Here is a 25,386-nt window from a genome sequence, read left to right on the forward strand (position 1 = left end):
GACTCACTCCCCAAGCCCAGGGAATGAATCATGATTGGTCTAAGCCAACCACGGTTGTCTCTCTCCCCTTTGCCGATGATTGAGCATGTGACTTGGTTCTAGCCAACGACACAGAAAGACAGAAAGAAATGAGACAGAAAGGGAAATCTAAGGGGGCTTCCCTTCCGTGAGGGGCAAGTTACCACCCTATCCTGTCCCTTCTTGCTTGGAGCTCCAGCAGCCATTTTGGGACCAGGAGGCAACACTATTAAGAATGAAAAGCAAACAGCTAAGGGCAGCAAAGCCAAGAATTAGAGATTCCCCGTGGCACTCCACAGTCCCGGATTCTCCTTTTGCATGGAATGACTAAGTGTTTCGGTTGCTTATGCTGCTAGTAGTCGCTGGGTTTTCTGCTGTTGCAACCAAAGGCATTCCCGCTGATACAAAATAACCATTCCTAAACCACAGTCACAGCCACCCCATCAGTGCCTGCTCAGCCCTCGCCCTTTTCTGGGGTGGCTGCTGCGTTCTGCACCCCAGAAAAAGCAGTCCCTGTCCCAACAGTGGTGGCCACTGGTTGCCCGGCAGTGGTGACCCCGGTAACCCGCACCCCCATACACACACTGTGCTGTCTGAAGCTGGGCATCCGGCACAGCTCTCAGAGCAGAAGGGCGTATAAATAAAATGCCTTAGGCTTTGTGGGCAAGTCAATAATTATTCAGCCCAGCAGAGCAGTGTTGGAGACAGGAAGGCACGAGGAGACTGTAAAATGTCTTCTGTGCTGAAGTTCAAAATTGCACTGGAGGGAAGGGGTTTCTGTGCACTCTCTCAGCCAAACAATCCAAGGCACAGCTGAGCTTTGGAGCTCCTGGGAAGGAAAGAAGGCTGGGTCAATCCGATGAACTAGGACAAGGACAGAGCAGAAATGAGGCCAGGCCAGCGGACACGTGGCAACAGCCAAGCTCTGGACACAGCTGTCACCTGCGGTCTCCAACATAGACCATCTCTGTGTCTCCAGGGACCGCTCATCCCTCTTGGCTTAGAGGATCCCATGGGAGAACCCACTCTAAGTGCGGCAATTGTGGGGTTGGGGTCATGATCAAGTCCTTTGGAGGGGTGTTTGCGGGAGTCTGATGGAAAGCTCACTCCCGCAGATGTCTTGGACCCCCTGACCCCCCTTCTCCCTGCCATGTCACATTTCCTGCGTTCCATTGATTTTTGTGCTCTCGTCTGCACTGTTGCATCCTTCCTTGTCTTCCCATTTTTCATCTCTCTCCCTCTTCCCCAGCCTTCACACAGCCATCTGTTATTTCCTTCAGGCAAGATGGACGAGTCTCCTCTGTTCTCAGAACTTTCACGAGTCTCCTCTCTCCTCAGAACTTTCAAATCTCCCCCTGGACCACTGAATCAGTCCCCAAATCTGTTGCGTGATATATTAAAGCCTCTCCTCTCTGCCCTCAAGTGTTTAGCCTCATCTTGCTCTCTCCTTCGTATGTATACAGTGTATGCTCAACGGAGATGATTCTCCCAACTGTGGTCTTTCTTTTCTTTTCTTTTTTTAATGGAGGTACTGGGGATTGAACCCAGGACCTTGTGCATGCTAAGCACACACTCTACCACTGAGCTATACCTCCACCCCCGCTCCAGGCCTTTTCTTAGTCTATTCTCTCTTCCAGTGATGCCGTCTCTCTTTACCACCAGGAAGAATCTCATCGAATCCATCGGGGTCATCTTACATGCCTCCTCCGTTTCCTTCAATCTCTGCTATTCTCACTGGGAGAGAGCTTTCTTGCATTTGGATCCTTGTAACCATTTATCTTCATTGCACTAGAATGATTTCCTATTTCGTGGATGATTTTTTTCCCCTTTCTCTTACAGTGGTTCTCAACCCGGGGCTCATTCCCCATCTCTACCCCAGGTGTATTTGGCAAAGTCTGAAGACTTTCTTGGTTGTCACCCTAGGAGGGTGCTACTGGCGTCTGGGGGTAGAGGCCAGGGGCACTGCCATAAACATCCCACCACACATGGGGCAGCCCCCCACGATACAGGATCATCCAGCCAATGTTGAGACACACTGCGTTAGATTATAAGCTTCCTGAAAGGGGGAACCATACTTCCTATTCTTTTTATTCTCCAGAGTAGCCAGCTTTGAAACAGAGTCTTGTTCAATTATTTTAAATGAAGGCAATCAATATTTAATATACATTTGCATATCTCATTTTGAGTCCAGGTGTATGTGCCTACTGCCCAAAGGTGATCCCTTGCCGGCATTTCCCACTTACTATTCCTGTGAGCACGTAGTCGCGGGTGGCCATGGTGCCCCTTCATCACTGATGCTCTCTGAGTCTCTCCCTGCATTGCAGGACCCCACAGAGCAAAGTCCCAGCCGATGTTCCCTCCGCTCCTTGGAGAAGCTCCTTCACTAAGCTGTGCTTTAATCTCTTGCCTTCCGTTTTCAGAGAGGGTCAGTGAAAGAGGGGCTCTATTGAGCGGTGATCTAACTCTTCTGCAGAATTTCAGTGAGCACCGTTTCATACGCTCGCTGCACTGGAAGATGACTTTAATGCAGCCCCTTCGGTTTATAGATGACAAGAGTAACTTTCTCCGGGTTATTCAATGTCCTTTATCCAAGGACCTACTTGATGAATTCTTACCTAAGTTTAATTCCAGGAAAACATTTTGCCTTGGTAGATGACTATGTATGCTATATATTGTCAAGGAAATAAAACTCTATGCAACCCAATATGCTTCTCTTTTTTGGCTTAGCTGTCAGAAAAGCTAGAACCAAATTCAATATCCAAGTGTTAGAATCTGCTCAGCTCAGGTGTCTGAAAACATCTATTTCTTTTGCTTTTCTTCAGCCGGAAGGAGGGTTATCCTTAAATGCCTTCTCTTGCACAGTGCCTTAATCTCTATGCCGCCTCCAGTCTTTGGGAAGTAAGTAGGATACAGATCTTCACTTAGAGAAACAAAAACTTTTCCATGTTATTCCGAGCCATCATCTGCAGTTGGGCGCAGAGGACCAGGGCTCTGGGGTGTGGGCTGCCTGGGTTAGAATTCCAGCTCTGTCCTTACCATCTGTGTATCCTTGGGCTTAACCCCTCTTGGAATAAGAAGAGCTATCGCATAGGGCTGTTGAAAGGATCATATAAGAAATGATACATCAAAGCAGGCACCTTCCTATGTCTGGCCCGGAATGGGTGCTTTATACGTACATTTCTGCTTCGATGTCCAGCCTTGGTGATAAAGTCCAGCTTTGTATTCACTCTCACTAGTGTCTGTATCAGCCCCTCTTCAGTAATACTAACAATTTTACACTTTAAAGGCGGTTCTTAGAGCCACCATTTACCTTCCCCTTTAAAGCGAAGGTCCTTGATATAAAGTAAAATCTCTCCGTTCCTGCGATTGTAAAGTTATGTAGCCAACAGCACGACACTCCGCTCAGGATCCTTTAATTGGCCGTGCGGTTGCTATTTTCAGTGCTCGCCACGGTTTGTTTTTCTGCCAAGGGACAAGGCTTATGGTTGGCCTGGAGGTTTCATGTTGTAAGTAGAAGGAATATGGCCCAAAAAGGCCACTTGTTCTTCTTGCCTTAGGATGGGATGAATTTAGAAATCAATGAAGAATACCAAATATTCTACATGTCTTTTCCATTAACCAGTTTCCCATTTGTGTAGGAGCTCGGAGACCCTGAAAAAGTTTTAAAAAACAGTACAATCCCTTTGGGGGGAAAAAAAAAAAGCTTCAATTTTTAGAGGAGTTTGATTCTCACAACTTTCAATGAAGAGAGTGAAGGAACGGAGGCTCCCGGAGATGCCAGGGTCTGTCCTGATCCCAGGGCTGCAGGTAAACGCCCCCGGGTTGGGCGGGGCTGCTGCAGTCTTCATGTGACCACTTGGCACTCTTGTCCCACGCTCCTGAAACGACTAAGACTAAGACCCAATTCCAGAGAGCTTACATTCTTTACTGAGTCGAGAGGAAGGGACTTGGGATGAAAGTTGGTAAACCTTCCAGAGCTGTGTCATCCAACACGGTAATCCCCGGCCACATGTGCCGCTTTAAATGGAAATTTGTGTTAGATACAAGGAAAGAAGATTACACATCCAGTTCCTTGGTTTCACCAGCCACATTTCAAAGGCTCAGTAGCTGCGTGTGGCTAGTGGTGCCCATCACGGGCAGCCCAGAGGCAGGTGGTTTTATCACCACAGGAAGAGCCATTCAACATTTGTTCTAGAGCCATTTTCTGCTCACGTGGGGATTGATGTAACACAGAGGCAGAAGGCACATCAACTCTTTATTGAAAACAAAGTATGTTCTTTCCAAAGGAGGGACTTTGCAACAGGGCGTCTCGGTGGTGCCCCCCCACCCCAAGCCCAGGTCTACCTGTTTGGGCGTCTGCGTGCTTTGCGCTAGGGATCTCCCACGCTGTTGGTTGCAGAGAGCTCCAGGCAGCAGGGAGCCCTGGGAGTGGTCGGCAGCTGTCCTTCACTCCACATGGAAGTGTGCATTCAGGGATGTGACTTACTCAGTCGCCCCGGGACGATCTCAAAACCCTCAAGGAAATGTTGCCCTGAAACCATGTACTCTCTCGAATGGGGGTCCCCTTCCGGCACGGCCCCTGGAAAGAAGCCCCAGTATCCACCCCAAACAGAAAGAGCGAGGGATCTTTCGGTGTCTGAAAGGCCCAACTTGCTCTATGTTTGCTCCTATTTGTATACTGATTTAGAGAAATTAAAGTGTCCAGCTGGGCTGTTAGGTGCTTACGTCATTTCTACCCTCCCAGGGAGGGCTCTCCTTTATCTATCTCGGTGCATATAAACATAAAAAACAAAATGCTCTCGCTGTTGTCTCCTGTGTGTCCCTGAATCCAGCTGACCTTGACTTTCCTTAATTCTCTGCTTCTCTGGAGGCTTTGGCACGGGCACAGATCCCTCCCTGAAGCACCCGCATGCTGCCTTTGAAGCTCAGAACAATCTTTTTTCCTGGTCCCAAAATAGTGCCTCTGTGATTACCCCTGATGCCCTGTCGTCATTATCCCAGGTTTCTGGCTCTGCTTCTTATCCAGATAGCGTCTGGCACATGGAACATTGTGTCTTTTTTGCCCCTAATTTCACACTTTTCCCTGTGTTCTTTGCTAATAATAACCAGACCATCACCTTCCATTGGCCCTTACCATGTGCCAGAAACAGTGGTGAGTGCTTTATAGGTGCCATCTAAATTTAATCTTACCACCCCCACAGCCACCATCATCCCAAGCCATTGAAAATCTTCCTAATAGGTCTGCTTTCTTCTGTCCTTGCCCCCTTGAGCCTACTCTTAACCAGCAACCAGAGAGATCCTTTAAGATATAGGATTATGTTATTCCTCACTGCTCTCTTCTCATTCAAAGTCTCTATACAGTAATACCCTAAGCTGCCCCCACACCCCGTGTCACTGCTTGAGCTATCTCCTGTCACTTAGCCCTCCTGGCTCTGATCCAGCCACACTGGCCTCAGGACCTTTGCATGTGCTGTCCTCTCTGCCAAGTAGCCACATGGCTTGCTCCCTCACCTCCTTCAAGTCTCTCTGTTTTAAAATTTTTATTTTATTTTGAGGGGGGAAGTAATTATGTTTTTATTTATTTACTTATTTATAACAGGGGTAATGGGGATTGAACCTGGGACCTCGTGCATGCTAAACATGCACTCTACAACTGAGCTATACCCTCCCCACCTCAAGTCTTTCTTTATTCAAGTATCACTTTCCCAGTAAGGGCTTCCCTGGCCACCCTATTTAAACTCATACTCACATTTTTTTTTTAATCTCCATCACACTTGCCACTATTAACATGTCATATACTTTATTTGTTTATTGTCAGTCTTCCCCAACAATGAATCTAAACTCCATGAAAATGGGGATTTTGGTCTGTTTGTTTCCTGGCATAGTCCCAGCCACTAGCACAGTGCCTGGCACATAATAAGGTGCTCAACAGGTATTTTTTGAATAAGTGGATGAATTCTCATATATCCTTAGATTGTGGTTAATTCCTGTTTTACAGGTGGGGTAACAGAAGGTTAAGAAATCTGCCTGAGATCACACATCTGGTCCCTCATGTGCTTCACCCCATTATGGGCTCCCCCTCATGACAGTGACTGACATTCTGTCCGTACCCTCTGAAGGGTCCCTCCAATCACAATGCTGCACTGGCCACAGCCCACTGTGTCTTCAGGCAGAGGATTTCCAGAGCGTGCCAGCCTCTACCAGAGCAAGATCAATTGATTCCTAAGATGCCAGACTATCAATAGGCAGAACTTCTAGAAATGGCAGCATCTACTTCCCATCTGGGCCAGAAAAGCTCGAAAATACAGCTTCTGCATAGACCCTGGGCGCAAGCCTGATGCATTCCTGGGTAGCTGGAGAGCAGGGTACGCTACGTCTCTGCCCGACAGAGCTGGGGGTATGAGTTCAACCTGTTATTTTGACTTAGCGTGGCGGCTGAAGATTCCAACAAATAAAGACTGGGCTTTTAGCAAAATTCTCATTGTTATGGTCAAGAGGTTAAGTTTCCAACTGAATTTTAATGAAGAGATATAGAAGAGAAAGAAAAATGTTGTAAGTGTTAGCTAATGATCAGATACAAAAACAACAAAATAACCTTTTCTTTTTAAAAGACTGAGTTTGGAGCTACTGGTATCTTTTTTTTTTTTTTTTTTTTTTTTTTTAGTTTTTAAAAATTGTGATTAAAGTATACATTATATAAAATTTACCATCTTAACCATTTTTAAGTGTACAGTTCAGTGTGTCGAGTATATACATATTGTGCAACAGATCTCCAGAACAGGTTCATTTTGTAAAACTGAAACTTTGTACCCACTAAACAACTCTCTATTCTCCCCTCCCCCAAGTCCCTGGTAACCATCATCCTACTTTCAGTTTCTAGGAATCTGATTAATCTAGATGTCTCGAAAAGTGGAATCATGCAGTATTAGCCTTTTTATGTCTGCCTTACCTCGCTCAGCATCATCTCCTCAAGGTTTGTCCATGTTGCCAAATGGACACACTCTTTGAGTCCCACTTCTGCATATGCTTCATCCAACTGGGCTGAGTATAAAGTCCAGAGGCTATTTTTAGAGATGCTTAATTTTTTTCATAAGCATTTTGTCTGCATTTATGATATGGAAAAAAGAATGCTTTGTTTATAACCACCCTTTTTCAAGCAGCGAGGCTCACCGCAGAGCGGTACTTTTCCATTTAATTATCCTTTTTCCATTAAAATCAAATCATTTATTGAAACGATTAATCACCAATAAATAGAGAACAGTATTTAAATAAGGCGTGCAGTGCCCTACCTGTTTTAGAGTTGTGTCCTCAGGACACAAATTGTCCTCAGGAGTCCTGAGTGCTCAGAGATGCACCAGGGTTCGCTGGGGGACTGGGTGGGTTAAACGCCCACCTCACCCCGTGCTGCTGTGATCAGAGCAGCTCCAGTTGTGTGCCCCACACTGTGGGCTCCTGCATAATATTTTATTGGAATAAAAAGTTTCCATAGTGTGGTGTCATTAGTGCTGTCCATGGAATGTTCTGGTTCTCCCTGCTCCCAAGGAGAGTTGTACTTCCTGAATTGCTGATGGTCGGGTAGAGCTGTGAGACTGATTCTGGCCAATGATTCTGGTCTGGAGCATTTAATTCCCGATGCAGGACCCTCCAGATCACCCCCGCCCCTGCCTTTTCCCTTTGCTGTGGTGTTGTGGACTGCATGCTTGTATCCTCCCCAAATTTATATTGAATCCCTAACCCTCAGTGTGATGATATTTGGAGATGGGACCCATGGGAGACAATTCGATCATGAAGGCGGAGTCATCATGACGGAAGTGATGCTGTTATGAGAAGAGACAAGAAGAAGCAGCCTTCCCTCTGCTCTAGGCCGTGTGAGGACACAGCAATAAGACAGCATCTATGAGCCAGGAAGAAGGCCTTCATCAGACACTGGGCATGTCAGCACCTTGGTCTTGAACTTTCCCAGCCTCCAGAACTGTGAGAAATGAAAATTTGTTGTTTGAAGCCACTGAAATATGGGGGTTGCTTTGTCACTGCAGCATAACCCAGCCTATGCTAACCGATACACGTAGTTTTGAAAAGTGTGAAAGCACCATTTGGGGGATGTAGAAAAGCTCATGCAGATTCAGCACCTCTTCACTAATCTTTAACACTTCTGGATTCTGCTTAATCCAGTCTTGTTTTCTGTGGCCTCGGGTTGGACTAGGGTTTATTTATCTTTTCTTCCTCTTTGATACTCACCCTCCACATTTGACTGGGAGTCTAGAAATTTCAGGATTTCACCAAATAGTTCACTTTTGTAGCTTTTCTGCTACTGCAGATTTTAACTTTTTTCGGGAAAGGCATCCCTTGATTGCCACGGGTTTTCTCATTCAGCAAGTGCTGCTGTGTAATACCTCTTCGTAGCTCTCAACTTCCATCACCTCTGTTTACACGAGGGGAACAGTTACATGTCCATTTCTTCCAGCTGAGCCATACTGAGAGACAGACAGAGAGAAAGGAAAGGAAAATGAGGAGGAAAAGGAGGTAAGTGAGAAAAGGAGACCAGAAGTATTTTTGGCAGCTGGGCTGTGTTGCTGGCCTCCTTTTGTACCCATGGGCTCCTGAGTTAGTGTGGTTCTCCTCCATCAGAATCACGCCGTGGGTTTGTCAAAAATGCAGGATGTGGTTCAGCCCCCACTGGGAACATCAGGGTGATGTGCACATACACCGAAGTTTGACAAACACTGTTAAAAATCATTCTGATCCCCTCCGGCTGGCCATGTATACAGCATCAAAAACATCCTTTTCTTTGCTCTATTGGACAATGCCATTTTTTCCAGCCCAGTCTCAGTAACCAAATTACTTTCTGTTTTAAAAAAAACTCTTGCAGTCACTAAATTCTCAGCCCACTTCGGATCTCAGCCTATCTAATATATAGCTAAATGGAATATACTGATATTTTGAAATGGAGAAAAAAATATGATATGCTTACTTTTTGTGCACTTATTTTTATTTACTTGAAGTGGTTGCATTCGTAATTTAAAGACACATACACAAACAAGTAAAGAGAATCCCAGAAACTGATTGCAGTGAAGCCAAGAGAACATGAGACAACCAGGTCCTGGGTCCCCAGGGGTAACACAGAAGCACGACATTGGTAAGTGACATTGGTCATCAATTACATGTCCCAAACTTGATATGTATTATCTCATGTAACCCTCGTAACCGCTCTTTCAGGGAGGAATTATTGTGCTTATTTTACATACAGAAGGTCTAGACTCAGAGAGGTAAAGTCACTTGCCCAAGGCCACACAGCTGGTAAGCAGCAGAACATATGACTGATGCCTACAGCCACTGGCCTTCAAAATCCGTATCCTCTACACCCAGCCATTTGCCTTCTGACGGACTACCTGAGACCTCTGAGGAGGAGCACGGGGACAGTGCAGGGAAAATTCAGGCAGAATGGGAAAAATGTCCCAGAGGGTATGTCCACCTAGACCAAATCATCCACTGACCACGGGCTCCAGCATGAAAAATATGGAAAGACTGCACTGCAGACTAGCAACTCCTTTGAAGAGGATTTGCCTGGTCAGGGGGAAAAAGCCACTTCAAATATGGATGTGATTTCATTTGATCAAAGTAGGTCAGCGGAACTGGGCAGAGAGAGAGGAGCTGCGTTGGACTGAGGAAATCAAAGTAAGAAGGAAAGAACACAATGATGCTACAGTGTTTCTGTTCACCTGGCTAATATGATTCTCCATTCAGGAAGGGACATTTACAGTTTCTGTAGGAAATGTCACCAAGACAGGCTGGCTGACAGACACCATCCTAGAAATAACTGCCTGCATGGAAAGGAATTCTATATGCGGTTGCATTTCTAATTCTATTCCTGCAGGACTGCGATGGGAAGAAAAGAAGGGTCACGATCAGTATTAATCGAAGGTGCACATTCGGGTGTGTCCCCCTTCTCCACGTGGAAAGGCACCGGACTTTCCATAACCAGCGCTTGATCTATGTATCTGCCCAACCAGGCTCGCCCAGGACTTTGGTCAATATTCCTTTATTTAGATTTTAATTTCGTTGGGTGTACAATCCCCCTCTCTGTCTTTATTTTCTTCAGCAAGTTGCATGCTGTGGGAACATGATAAATGCTTATTAATAAATGTGATATTCCTTGGTTGTGAGTTTTCTATCCTTATGATGAATTGTCATGGGAGGGGAAATGCTTTGCAATAGTATGCATCAACTTTTTATGAAAACTACTATAGCGAGTGTCAGCAAAGAGCTATTCCAACGTAAGTTATTAGGACACCTTCACGTTACTTTTTAGGGATGATGTATCTTTGTGTCGAGGGGCTTGCGTGCACCGGGGCTCCCGGAGCAGGCTGAATCATCACCTAAATGTCTGGCTACTTGGCATGCAGGGGGTACCGCCCTCCGCTTCAAAAGCTGCTCCTGGCGTGGTTGCTTTTTGCTGACTGAGTCATGTAGATGGCTGCGATTCATCGCGACTCTTTACGCTTTAATCATCCTCTCACGGTTAATACAATGGTAATTGGTGTCACTTAATCTACTGTGCTGTTTAATGCCCTGAGACTTCTGGGGATTTCACACAAGTCACCCAAACCTAACCTCCACTATTTATTTACTCCGTGAAAGAAAAATGTCCCTTTTCCTCAGGCATCCCAGCTTTTTAAAGAAGCGAGCTGAAGTAGAATCCATCCTATGGGGTGTGTCCCAAACTGGAGAGGGGTTTTGCCTGCCTGAATTCTTCTGAACCCCATGGCTTTTGCCCCTTTCCCTAGGAATTCTTGAAGTCACTGAGTTAATTTACCTATGGGCTTTCCTTTGCTAATTTTCCATCGTCCCAGACTCCTAAGTGCTTAAGGGCTGAGACAAGCCAAGCACAGAGGTGAGGGGAGTTCCTTCCTAAATGGGGCACTCCTGGGACCCCACTTCGGGAAGCACAAACACACACAATAGCACAATGCTTAGACTTTGCCAACAGCAACAACAAAAACCTCAGCAACGCAAGAAGAGGGTATGGATAAAGGAAACCAGATTCCTCAGCTCTGATACGTTCCTAAACTGCGCGCCCTTGAGCTCGGTCTGCCTCTCAAGCCCTCATCACTCCCGAGGCACAAAAATGTCAGTGCGGCACCTTATGAAAACCAATACCATGTGTATCCCGCTCCTGGGGAAACAAATGACCATAGCAGAATGGGAGAAATAAACTCACCAAGCACATAAATAACCACTATGTGCATCTCTGCATGGCTGCAGGGTATTGGATCCAGAACCTGACAAAACATTAGAAAGATTTGTCAGTGGTTGTGGCTGTCGAGGTGGGGCCCAGCAAACAACATATCTCTGGTGTTTTCAAATTTATTTTATTTTTGTCAGAATGGAGTACCTAACCTTGATCTTTGCTTTCCTGAATGGAAAAGAAACAAGATTCCAGTGAGCGTCCGTACAGTCCTAGTTACAGAGAGGATGCCAGAGGGGACGAGATGGGTCCAGGTCCTGGTAAAATCGTTGCCTCTGAAGGCACCATTTTTGGGATGGGGACCTGGGAGAAAGGGGTGGGAAGGGCAGGCCTGGATCTCAGCTTCCTGTGTAGAATTGCAGTGCATACAAAGAGCAAATGGAAAACCAGGAGCGTTAGGGGTGGGAGCTGGGACAGGGCAAAAGCTGGCTCTCTCTTGAGCAAAGGTGGATTATTTCTTCCCTTGATCAATCAGATTGTTTGCGCTTCTCCTTTGGCTCATTTCCTGCCTTTCTTACTTTCCCTGATCATGAACATCAACCAGGAACGGTCAACCTCCAGCCCACCTGTCCCCATTTTAACCTCTGACTGCCAGGGCGGAGCCCCCTCATGGATTGTGGCGCTCGGTTCCCCCTGAGCTCACACGTGGTCTCAGAGCATTTCTCTCCACACCCTCCAGCAACCTTTCAGCAATAGTGGAAGCTGTTTTTCAGGATGGAACTTATGATCCATGCTGAGTAGACCCCGGACAGCCTAGCCACCGTTTCTCTCTAGTTCACCACACATCATAGATGCTCAAAAAACACTTAATGAGTGAGTGAAGGGTCATAACTAATAATAGAAGCACGGTAGATTCAACTGGATTACAAATAACCTTGGAGGATGGAAGATGAGATTCTAAGAAAATATTTCTGAATTCTTGAAGTGCTTTACTTCATCTGTTCCATTCTTCGCCTCGTTTTTAGCAAAAGCATAACTAGCTGTAGCTAGAAAATAAGTCAACAGCCCACGTATATGTTAATATTCTGAGAAACCAACAAGATAAAGTTTTTAGAAATTATATGAGACTAGTTAATCTCAATTAAAATAACATTTTTAGTAACATTAAAGGTATACCTGTTCATTAGAGAAAATCTGAAAAATTAAGTAAAAGAAATTTTAAAATCACAAATGGTTCTACCCTCAACACATACTATCATGATTTTTGATATATAAAATTGCCAGTCATTTTTGGGAATATGCAAATATGTCTTTAAAATGATTTCTTTCCCCTTCCTTCCTTCCTTCTTTTCTTTTCTTTCTTTCTTTTCTGTCTCTACTTAGTCAAAATTAATATCATTCAATGCAGTTGTATAACCCACATTTTTTCACTTAATACATGCTGAGCATCTCTTCAGATAAATGTCTACAATTTCGTGCTCAGAAATGAAATTCTAGTTTTCCATCAGAATGTAATTTTCTCTTTGGGGTCAAATGCTGAATAGTAACAAACCAACATCTTTCAGAAAATGCTTTCACATAAGGCATTTGAAAAAGAACGATCAACTCTTTCTCATCTTTCCCCCTCCCTCCCCTCCCCTCCCCAAATAACAAAGAAGTTAAAAATTTCTGCTGCCGTTGAGATGACTTTTAAATATCGACAGTTCTGTTGGTAGGAACTTTGTGGTTGTGTAAAACAAGGAGGCTTTCCACTGTTCTGTGAAGGAAATGAATGCACATCTTTCTTGGAAGCCTTTTCTAAACTGGAAAGATCTTGAAGGAGAACAGCAGAAAAGAGTGTCCTTTCACCATGGGAGAAGCAGCAACTTGGGGTACACCGGCTTCTCAGGATAGAAGTTGGCCCTGGATTCTAGAAAGGCCGCCCCTAACCATGGAGGAGGCCTGAATTGGTGTCACCCGGGAATCTCCCAAAACAGACCTGGACCCGCAGAGTCTCTGTGTTTTCTGCAGCAGAGTTGACACAGTCTGAGCCAGGATCAACCTCCCTGCAGGTGACAAGAGCCATCAGATCTAAAAATCTTAGACTGCAGCTTCAGTAAGGCAGGAGAGAGCAAAGGAGACATTGACGGATTTTACGGAGAAGGTGCTCCCTGGAAACCAGAACTAACAAATGTCCATGGGCTGATTCCATTCTCCGCCGTTGAGCAGAGCACTGAAGCCTGAGGACACGGAATGTGAAAAAGTAGGACCAGAACCAGTGCTCCCTTTAGCTGATGAGTTCTCCTTCAAAGCCTCACCAGAGTGCAGACAGAAGGCCAAGGTCTGCCTTTAATGCTTTGCTTGTCCTGCCTGTTTGCTTACACAAAGGCTCTGCATGTCACATCTGAGATGAGCTCTTTGATGCCCCTGCCTCCAGGGAGGGCCACACCTAACTCATCAGCCCCTAAGGCAGCTGCCTCCCTCCCTGCTCCATGACCTCCCAGGAAGGAAACCTTTCCAGTGGCTCATGACCTGGGTAGGTCATTGCCCTAATCCCTTCTGCTACTGAAAAACTGGTCTCTGGCTTTATCTTCAGTGTAAGGAATCTTTGCAAAACTTTTCCTTGGTACCATCAACTCAAGCACCCTTGTCTTGGCAAGGGCTTGCTTCACGGCTGGTAACACTAACCTACTCAAGCTAGGTGAAGACAAAAATTTAATCCAGAGGTATCTCACAGAATGCAAGGGCAGAAATGCAGCTGGGTCTCATGAAGCCCTGGAATTTGTAACTAGAAAGTTATAAACGGATTTGATGTGAGTAACCAGAACAAACAAATGAAGAAAACAACAACAAACCAGCAAAACAATGACAACAAATAAAACGACCAGTAATATTGCCTTAAACAATTAAAAGGCTATTTTTCTCATGAAATAATTTCAAAAGGAGGCCGTCATCACATCATTAGGAATGGAGAGATGGGATTTTGTCCTCATGGTTGCAAAGTAGCTGCTGGCCAGCCAAGCATCGTGTTTGTGTCCCAGTCTGAAAGAAGAAGGAGGGATAATGGGGCAGAAGGTTTAAAGTGAAAAGGAGTATCAAACACATGTAACCTTTTGGAAAGCTCTCCTAGAGTTTCCATCCAATGACTTCTTGCTGGCCAGAATGTAGTCACATGGTCACTTGAAAGAAAGGTCAGCTGAAAGAAAGATGAGGAAGCTATTTTTTTTCTTTAAGTAGACATATTGCTACCTAGAGTACAATCTGATATCTGCTGGTGAAGAAAAAAAGAGGAAGAAATATTAGGTAGCAGTTATCTCCTGCTGAACCACAAATTACCCCCAAACCTCGCATAAGGTAAAACAATGGTCACTTTATTTTTTCAGGACTTTGTGGGTCAGGGCTTAGATGGATGGTCTGTCTCTGTTCTACGACGTCTGAGGCTTCAGCTGGAATGTCTCAAACACGGGCAGGCTAGTGTGGCCAGCCTCTTCCTTCTCTTGGAATCAGGTGGGGTGGCTGGACTGGGGCTGGGATCCCACACAGCCTCACACACATGTCTGGGGCCCTTCAGTTCCCCTTCACAAACCAAATTTTATGGTCTTTTATCACTCAGTAACTTCACCCACACATCTTTACATGGTGATTTGCTTCCCAGGGGATGGAAACAGAAACAGCAAGGCCTCTGAAGGCCTGTCCTGGAAGTCAAAGAGCATCCCTCTCAATGCATGTTACAGGTCAAAGCGAGTCAGAGGGCCAGTTGGACTTCAAAGGGAAGGCAAAGAGACCCCAACTCCTGAAGGGGAGGGCGACACATGCGCACAAGGTGGGAGGACTTGCTGACATCTTTGCTGAGAATCTGCTGGGATGATCATCTGCGCTGAGGCTGCTCTCTCCTCCTCTCTGTCCACCTGGCACTGTGCCTCTGCTTCTATCTACAGATCTGCTTATTCTTTCTCAGCTTTCTCTCTCTGAGAGCCCAGCTTGAACTTAGCTGCCCCAGAATGGGGCCATGAGCCCTGCAGTCCGCTTACCTCGGTGAATTCTGAATCTAGAGACAACTAACTGAAATTGCTGAATCCCTGTATTTCTAATAGCGTAGGGGCAGGTGAAAAATCACTAGGCAGTCGTTTCCGCTAAATCAGGGATTGCAGTCCCTTTAAGTATTTCATAAATGTAGCTCACTTGTGAACTAACCTTCAAGGAAAAGGCACCACCCTATAGTAGGTGTTCAACAGCATGTGTGAAAGTGGAGGACGCTGAATGGTGGCATAAAACCATCGGGAGAGCTTTTAAGAAGTAGTTGGTGAAAGTACAGTTTGTATTTTTATTTTTAAAGCCCTAAATCAAAAGAAAAGCTAATTTCCATCAGATTGCATTGTTATCTAATGGGTGAGAGGAGTGATTTTTTTTTTTTTTAAATCTTGGTACCTCCATACACACACGCGCACACACACACCTCCATGGTCTAGATCCATTCATTTACAGATGAGGCTCCTATTACCAGTTAAAGCATGTTTCCCTAAATAGCCAAAGCCAAGCATCAGAGAGACCATTTGCCCTGACCAAGTGATGGCACTTGTGTGTGTGGCTCATCACCAGCTTTACGAAAATGTTGTACAGATGTCCTCCTGGTTGAAAGACAGGTGACAGAGATCTAGGCATCTCCCTAAGTTTGAAAACAACTGAAGTAGGAGTTCTTAATCAAAGTTCAAGGAACGTGTAAGCCCCCTGAAATCATACACAAATTTTAGCACATGTGTTCATTTCTCTGCAGTTGGCATCATCAGATTCCCAAAGGGGCCTATGAACAACCTCAACAGCACCACCCCCTGCTCCTGTCCACTATCCACCAGCACCAAAAGCCAAGACCTATTTCAGAATGAAAATATACCCCGGGGGGTGTGATGACTGAATGATAGCACAAGATTTATTGCGGTCACTTTTTTCATAAGGGTCTGCTTGTGTGGAGTACTTATTTCTGGTACAGGAGGGACAGATGTAAAAACAGTCACCATCAAAAAGGGCAGCGCAAAGGGATCTAGAGCCCAGGGAAAGCACGAGGCCAGGACTAATGGCTGAACGTTCTTTTGCTATTGACACAGAGAGGAGTGGTACAGCCTTTTAAGCTTGATAACTGTGGCAAAGCATGTCTGCTTCACTGCCTCACTGGTGGTGGATAGAGAGGTCTCAACCAGGAGCCCGCCAGCCCTGCCTTATCCTTGATGCATTTGGGCTCAGCAGGTTAGTCTCCAGGCGGGACCCCAAAGTCTCACTGGGCCATTGGGCCCTCCTGTGTCCCAGGGTGGGGTATGTGAGAAGCAGTGGGTTGCTGGACTGTGCCAAGGGCCTTCCTCCAGCCCCAGTGTCTCCACTTCCCTCTCTGCCAAGTGTGACTGGGACAAATGCCCTAATATAAGCAAACTGGACAAGCCCCACCGGTAGCCACAGGCTGCCTCTCCCCACTAAGCCTTCTGCTTAAGGTATGTTTATGCTATTCTCAGAGCTCAGATTCCGGTGAGAGATCTGGCTCTCTGCTGGGTGTCCCTCGACCTGCAATGTCAATGCTTCTCCAGCTTTATGCTCCACATTGGAGTTTGGATCAGATTTACCAAGCATCTCCAGCAAAGACCCATGAAGCAACCTACCAGAAGGGATGCACCTGGGGAGGGCAAATGGCAAGAGGAAACTCAAAGAGAATTCGGTTTCTTCCTCCAACCACATGCCCTCCTGTCCCTTTCACTAAGGCTGGTCTTGGAGAACTAATTTCTGCTAAGTAAATAGCAACAGGGACATCAATTTCCTGTCGTCCGCGGCGGCAGCTTCGACAGATCCCGTCCTTCATTCAAACATGTGAATGCTTCGCCTAAATTGCACACTTCTCATTTAGCATGCCTGGAAAGCCCGCTCTGTCACAGGCTCACAATCACGAGCAGACTGTGCAAGCTGAGGATGGCATCGCATGGAGCAGCTCCGCGCAGGCGCGTCCAAGCCGCGAAAGGAGACACGTCAGCGTGCTCAGCTTACTCCAGGGAGAGAGATCAGCTTTAGAAATGAGGCTTTGAAAATCTGAGTGTTGAGGAACACATTTAGAAACTTGCATGAATTCATCTTAGAGAATTATTATTATTATTATTATTATTATTATTATTTTTATTTTTATTTTTATTTTTATTTTTATTTTTATTTTTATTTTTATTTTTAAAATGCATAGAGTTTCTGGAAAGGACCGAAAGTTAGCCACATACCCCTTCTAAAGGTGAGACCTTCAGCTCTGGCGTGGTCTGAAGTTTTCAGTTGACTTCCTAGCTGTCCCCAGGAAATGTGAAGGAAGCCCCAGCAAGCCACCTGCCTCTCTGAGGCCCATGTGGCTCAGTGGGAGCAAACATTTCTGTCGCTCTAAACCTCCGTGTACATCCCTGTAGGTGGCGCTTTCAGCAGCCCTCTGCGGCAGGTATTAAGAGCTGCATCTTCTGATGCAGAAACTGAGGCTCAGAGAAACTGGGATACTTGCCCAAAGCCACATAGCTAGGAAAGGGCAGAGCCCGGTGTGTTTGCAGGTCTTCTGAACTGAGTGAAGAATACAGTTCCCTCCACCCCATGGCAGCCCCACTCCCAGTTACCTAAATCTGGAATCCAGCCTTTTCCAAGAAGACTTAAGGCTTTGAATACTAGGATCGGAGCTTATTTCGTTCCCCACTGCCTCTTCCTTTGGCCTTGACTGGATGCATCTTATTCTTTAGTCTCTTGGCCGGGAGAGGAAATAGACAGTGATGAGAGTGTTCCGAGACTTAATTAACTAATGTCTTTAACATTCCGGCTGCCCTGGGCAAAGATTCTGTGCTACAGAATTCTCAGAACATTCTAGGGACAGACTCTAGCTTTTCAATTGCAAAAATCCTTTATTAAAAGCAAGGCGGGTGATGGATGGAGAGGTCTCCTCCTCCTTTGCAGCTAGGCAGGGAGGAAAGATGGAAGAGCAGAGAGCAGACCCTGCGGGAGGGAAGCTCCCTGCGAAGGTGAGCCGTGAGCGCCCAGCGCCCAGGCACCTGCAAGGAGGGGTGACTCCGCGGAGCCGCTCTGCTCAGGCTCCGTTTCGCAAGGAGATGTATTCCTGGCGGCGCCACGTGACTGGTGGGTGACCTTGTTCGGGAGGCTTGTTTCCTCGTTGTGCAACAACATCGCGCCGGCTGGGGAGCACCACCCACTGAGATTTGATGTCTCAGCCTCCGCGATAAACAAGGCTAAACGAATTAGCCAGGAAAAATAATTAATTGATTTTTATAGAGAGAATGTTTTGCTTATCTCGTCTTGGTTAACAAAACGGAGACAATTCCGGAGCTGTCCTGGGCTTTGTTTTCCCCTTATTTTTCACAAATCGCCCACAATACGCTCAGCTGAGAGATGTCCCGGCAGGGCTTGTACTGCAGATCACATCCGGAGCCTGCCTTTTTCAAGACCTCCGTGGAGGACGCTTTTTATTCGCCACTGAAGCCTGGGGATTACTTTGATACACTGGCCACTTGGCTTAACATCCTTTCTAACCAGAATCTTAATCCTGAATCACTGATTAATAAGAGTGGGGTGAAGGAGCCGGGGGGGAGCTGGGTGGTCACCGGGGTCAGGTCCCATATATCATGTGCAGGCTTAAGGGACATCCTTGAGCACTGAAAATGTGCCCTCAGATCTCTGGCTAGGGCGAGCACTGCCTCCAGAGGAGTGAGAGCAGGAGAGGGTGACTTCAGGGTGGCTGTTTCTGCCCAGCCGAAATTGCCTAAGGAAGGTGAAATTTTCATATGATGAGGTTGAAAATGGCAAGTTTCCTGTTTCTGTTTATTCAGCCCAACAGTCTGGTCTGAACATGCAGGGGCCCTGAGATGTGCTGGCTGGCTGTATCATCAACTGTCTGTGATGATTCTGCCCCAACCACACGGACCACAGGTCCCTGTGCTAGAGAGGGTCAGGGAGGACCGCTGCCCGGATCCAGGGCTGCTCAGCTGGGGGCCAGTGCTCAGGGAGGACTTTCCTCATTTAGCCACTGAAAGAGGTGGTTGACCCACTGCAGAAGGTGAAGCTGAGGGAGAGAGAGAGAGGGAGAGACAGAGGGAGACTTGGAGCAGAACTGCTTGAAATTTTGCAGGCCGTGGGACTCTAGAAAATTCCAGCTCAGTGGCCACGTGTGATTGCTTTTATGATTGGGTCCAAGTACGATGAGACCACCCACCCAATCTGCCTTTGCCAGGATCACATTCAGCTCCCGGAAGTCCAACTGCAGTGTCTCACCACGACTGTGTTTCCTGTTTTCATTATCAGATATGGTTTAGGAGCGTTTGTGGAAGGGTGTTCCCCTCTCTTCCATTCCCCCCACTGCCACCTGTTCCTCGTGGATGGAGGAATTTCTGTGACAGGGAGTTCTGGGGACTCTGTCACAGCTTTCTGTCTGGGGCAAGTCGGAGCAAGGTGAGGTGCTGGGGATTCCAGCTTGGAATTCTGGGCCCACGCTTGTCTGAGGGGTCTGGGTGTGACGGCAGAGGTGTGCAGAGTTGGGGTGGGGTTCAGATGAACGACTCCTAGCCCCGAGCAGAGCCCAGGGACAGCTCAGTCCTGACCAACTTTGTCACTGACTCAGCACACACAGGCGACATGGGGCCCACTTTCTCTGGGTCTCTATTTTCTTGCCCATTAGAAATGATGGCTCCTCCTGGTTGGTCACCCCCATGAAGTCACTTTAGATCGATTTTGTAGAGCTGAGGCAGGATTGAGCCATGCCACTTGGCAGAATTGCTGGGGAAAACTCACTCGACTTGCTAAAGACTGTTAGGGTGATGGGTCGGCCGGTCCTGTGGAGCATGACAGGACTTCAGAGCTGTGGTCTGGGGCATCCTGAAGTCCTCAGGGCTCTAGAAGGGAAGGCAGCTCAGCCTGTGGGCTGGGACTGCTCAGCAGATGACACGCCCTGCGGGCTCTGTGTGGAGCAGAGATGGTTCCAGCCAGTCCTCATCCGAACCACATGAGGTATAAGCTATTCTCCCCACTTTGCAGATGAGGACCCCTGGGGCATGATGGGGTTAAGGATCTTTCCTGTGAGGGCACTGTGAGCAGTAGGCAGGAGCAGGACTCGAACCCAGGAAGTTCAGTGTCAGAGCCAAATATATCTTCCTCCCCACCACCCCAGTAACTGGCCATGTGAACTCAGCTGAACAAAGCACTTACACGACACACTTCCTGTTTCTTCCTTAGTGAGTGGGGGCCACAGTGGCCCTACACTTACCCTACAGAGTCCTTCGGATGATCAGATACATTTACGTGTGACAGTGCTTTGAAAAATACAACTTTCTATTATAACAGCAGGTACTATCAATATTAGATAGACTGAGGGTATTATTTACTCTACAAAAGAGTCATTTGCCTTACAAAGAGATTCCTTAACATTTAAACGCTTGCTTAACAGAAAATTAATTGGGGAATAAGGCCAAGGGAATGCACTATTAATGTATTGTTAAAATATTAAGCTAATAAACCAGAGATCAAGGTTTCTGAAATGATCACCGAAGGCAGCAGGTTGAAGTTAAAAATTCAATTCATATCTCTCCATGGCTGAAAGCAAGGGACACCTCTAAATGTATCTTCCCCAGAATTATTATTGATGAAAACAGAAGTTTCTCTGTTGTTTTGTTATACATAAATATTTTATTTTTCCTTTCCTCCAATTTGTTTTCAATGCCTGCTTCTCAAGAACAATTTCTATTCAGAAAATGTCCGATGGGCTTCTCCCCCTCACACTTGGCTTTGTTCTCACTAGTCCTTGTCCTGGGTCCTAAATCTGGGTCCCTGATAAGCAGGACTGTGCTAAGGTGAAGTAGCTGGAGTAACAAGATTGAAAGCCTCTAATTCTTTCACTCCACCTCCTAATATTAAGGCCAGAAATCCAGAACAGAGATTAGACCCTGGATTTCTAGCTCTGTGAGAGCAAGTAAAGATGGTGTGAGAGACAGACTTTTTAGGGGAAATCATAAGTGACATATAAATGAATAGAATGGATTATGGACAGAGATGACTGCTAAGTTCCATCCAGTCGATTAGTATGACTATCTGGAAACCTCTGCTAAGAAGGACTCTGAAGTCTTATTTGGGTGCATCAGGAAAGATTGGTGAGTAATGTCTGCTGTGGGCAAGGAGTGAGAAGGAGCAACACTGTGCCATCTCTGTCTAAGACAATGGCCAAGGGGTAGGAAGGGCTGGAAGAAAAGAAGAGCGAATAGATTTCTCAGAACTCCCCTAGAAATGTGCAAATAACTGGCCGAATATGGTGTTTCCAAATAATTATTGTTTCCCAAACTTTCCTCCTCCAACCCCCACTTTCCATATTCCCCCGGCAAAACAACACATCATACAATTTTTTTATAACTTGTTTCCTTGTCCTTATTGCATCTTCGATCTCCCTCTCACTGTTACCTTCAATCCTGTGAACGCCTTGAAAATTCTCTCTGGCTCTTGGATGTTCCTTATTTTGTCTCCTCCCACCTCAAATTTCATAGTGTGTGGATGTATGTAAGATTTTTGTTAAACAGTTTAATTTTCATGTAATCATTTGATTTGTATTAACTGTGATTTACCCTCCTTCCCAGCCTAGATTTTTTCATCTGTGGGCACTGAGGCCCTAGGGGGAATATACTGTGCCTGCCGGGTGATGTTCTTTTTCTGGCAGTTTGGAGCAGCTGCCCGGGCTGTCTGCCCAGGTCCCCTCACTCAGTCCCCAGATGCTGGGAGGGTTGGTGGCTGATGGCTCTTAACTCCATGCTGGAGGGCGCCGGCTTCTTTCCACAGCCATTAGTGAAGATGATGGCTTGGATAGAGAGGGTGACATGGGTTCCTCTCAGGTTCCTGTTTGTCCTCCTTTCCCCACTTCACTTCCATCTTCTCTATTGATTGCCCATCTTTGGAACTTCAGCTCCAACCATCAGACAGAAACAACAGTCTTACACCAACTGTGTAAAAGTTCCCACAATAGCATAAAGTCAACTCCCTTTAATAAATAAATAAATATCTTCTCTAGCTCCCTCTTCTTAATTTTAACAGCTATAAATACTATCTATATTATCTCTCAATCCAACCCTCCATCTTTCTATCCACTTACCCATCCTAGGGCTTCATCGTCTGTAATCAAACTTTGAATGATGTAGTCACCTTCTAGGAATTGCCCTCAGCTGAAGGGAGCTGCTGAGCCCAAGGTGACACCCTCACCCCACACTCAATGACTAGTTGACATAAGGATCTAAGGGCCCAACCCTCTTGCTTCATGATGGGGCAACTCTAAAGGACCTTCTAGCTCTTAAGCTCACTGTGGGGTTGACTGAAGTCTAACATCACAGTCCAGTGTCTCCATCTGCCCAGTCTTTCTTTCTTCACACACACACACACCCCAACCTCCCTGCAGACTGATGCCCAGGGCACTCCCAATAAACTTCCTGCATGCAGAGAAGGATTTCTACTTCCTTCCTGCATGCCAACTACATGCTTCCTTCAGTACCATTCCTTTCAGGTGAACAAATTTTTACTTAGCATGTACTTGGGGGCCAGGCACTGTGCTAGACACTGAAAGGACAAAAATGAGTAAGATTCTGTTGCTGCCCCAAGAAAGCATGTATCTAATGGCATTGGCAGAAATATGAGCAGAGAGTTTCCAAATCCAGGCATGCCCAGGATGCTGCAGCAGTACCATGGAGCCTCAGGAGTTCAAGAAGGGTTTCCTGGTATGCCTGAGTAGAGTCTGGAGGGATGAGTAAAAGTTAGCCAGGAGAGGGGGAGGTACATTCCAGATGGAGGGACAGCAAGAACAAAGACACGGGGCCCTGAGAGCACAGAGAGTGCCCCTTGGTGCAATCAGAGAGTCATGTATGCATGGCTGTTATGATATGATAAAAGAGGGGAAGACAGACCAAGGAACTTGGACTTTATTTTAGGCGCAGTGGAGAACCATTGAAAGGGTTTCAGCAGAGGGGCGACATAGTCAGATTTCCATTCAGATGCATTGCTCTGGTGACTTTAAGGGAGTGCGGTGGATATATTGGTGTTACTCATCTGTTCCAGCCTTGTTCCAGGGGTGGGGGGGGGCTCCCCCTCTGCACTTCTGAGTGGCTAAAAAGCTACAAGCTACACTTCTAAGACTCCACTGCAGCTGGGATTCTGGATATGACTTAGGTGTCCCCAGTCAGAAGTATTTGTCCAAGATCTGGGAGGTAGAAGCCAGGCGGGGGCTGGAACTCTGCTGGTCATGCTACAGCTCGAACGTGGAGGGGTTGGGGTTTCCCGATCACAGTTGATTCCGATTGTGGCTGTTTCCTAATCACCTTGGCTGCCTGGTCGCGCTGGCATCCTGATCACGGCAGCAGAGCTGTGGTTCTGGAGCTGGCGGCTGAAGCACAAGCTTCTCTATTTGGCAAAGCAACTTCCTGATTGTAAAAGAGGTGGTAGTTCCCTTGCTCTCCAGGTTCTGCGGTGGAGCTCCAAAGCCATTTTCAAAAGGGCAGCCTATTTTATTAGCTTTTCTAATGATTCTGCAAGCCACTTGCCCTCGCGCAAATCACCTTCTGCCCAGATTGGATGGAGTGGATACTGTTCTCTGTACCCAAATCCTGACTGATACCCGGGCAAGACTAAAGGCCTGAGGGAGACGTGTCACAGAGCTGTGACAAGTGTCCAGGCTGATGATAAAGAGAGATGTGGGCCCAAAGAGGAAGGAACACCTTAGAAAAACATTTGGGAGATAAAATTAGCGGTACTTGGTGATTAGTTGGTGTCAGGGGTGGGAAGAGAGAAAGAACGAATTGCTACAATGACTCAGTTTTCTGACTTGAATCGGTTGGACAGGAGTCCTGATAACTAAGACTGGGACTTTTGGGGAGAAGCAGAATTGGGAGTAAAATGAGAAGTTCAGGGGTCTATGAGGAATTCAAGTAAGACCTTTTCTGCTTTAAAAAAAATACAATCAGCTACAAATGGACACATGATTACATAATTATTTATTAAAATCCGTTCCTTTCTAAATCTGTGAATTCCATGACGGTCGCAACTGCATCCTGTTGGTTATACCCAGCACAGTCTGGCCCAGAGTAGGTGTCAGTAGACATCTGTTGAATGTGAAAAAGTGAGTTGGAGATTTAAAATCATAGTGATCATCCTCGCACCATCAGGATGAGCAGTCTGCACTGCTGCTGTGAGTAGTAATTAGACCCTCAGCCAGATTGTTCTTGGTGATGGTGGTGATGATGATGATGATGTGTTTGACCAGGAACATCTCTAGGGTTAGAAAATCAAGCCAGAAGAGGAGAATTTCATCAGCCTTCTCCCCAAACTCAGGAAAAAAAAAAAAAAGGCCAGAATCTCCTACTTCAATCAAATTGTACTTCTGTTACATATTCATGAAGTGCCAATAGTGCAGTCGGCCTATTAGGCGGTTCTCCCAGGTGCTTCGCAAATGGAAAGACTTCTGTTGATCTGTCATATACTTAGTGCAATTGCCAGCTCTTGTAAATCAAAGCCAAAGTCGACTCCAGCAACTCAGAGGGAAGCGTGCCCTCAGCCAGACTGATTTCCCGCAGCTGCGCGCTGAGCACGGCAGCCTCATGTGCGACGTGGTGATTAAGCCAGGCTGTGATTGGGGCAGGTGCTGCCCCTGCCTGTTTCGCCCTTTCCCTCCTCTATCGGGCATTTGCTGTGCACACACAGCCTCCATTGTGGGTGCTTGAGAGGCGATTCTCTGACTCATCAGACATGATGGACCCCCCCACCTTTTTTTAATAGTAGTACTGGGGATTGACCTTGTGCATGCTAAGCATGTGCTCTACCACTGAGATATACCCTCCCCCGATCTACGATAGGCCTTTTAAAAATGACTTATTATGCCTTTTTAACTTCCTGAAGTGCAATTCATAGATTCTATAACCTATAAACATACATGATTTCAAATAATCAGTATCTTGCCTAATGGTGACACCGAGGCAGTCAGAAAAACCGCTTGAGGATGATGATGTGCTTGACCAAGAATGGCTGGAAAATCAAGCCAGAGGTGCAGATTCATCAGCATTCTCCCCAAGTCCAGAAAAATAGCCATATACATAGAATGTAATATATAATATATAAGGAAGGTCACGCACAATAAAATGACATAAATCTCAACACGCAAATGACCACATGGCTAGGCATGA

The 25,386-nt window shown here is 46.3% G+C and overlaps 1 non-coding gene across 1 annotated transcript; it reads right to left on the reverse strand.

The window, feature by feature from the left end:
• Positions 1–1,541: 1,541 nt before the first annotated feature.
• Positions 1,542–1,613, reverse strand: TRNAA-AGC (transfer RNA alanine (anticodon AGC)). Its single transcript has one exon. It is a non-coding gene; the product is annotated as a tRNA-Ala (tRNA).
• Between the last annotated feature and the right edge of the window lie 23,773 nt (positions 1,614–25,386).

Source organism: Camelus dromedarius, chromosome 1 (genome assembly GCF_036321535.1).
Source record: "Camelus dromedarius isolate mCamDro1 chromosome 1, mCamDro1.pat, whole genome shotgun sequence".
NCBI classification, from domain to species: Eukaryota; Metazoa; Chordata; class Mammalia; order Artiodactyla; family Camelidae; genus Camelus; species Camelus dromedarius.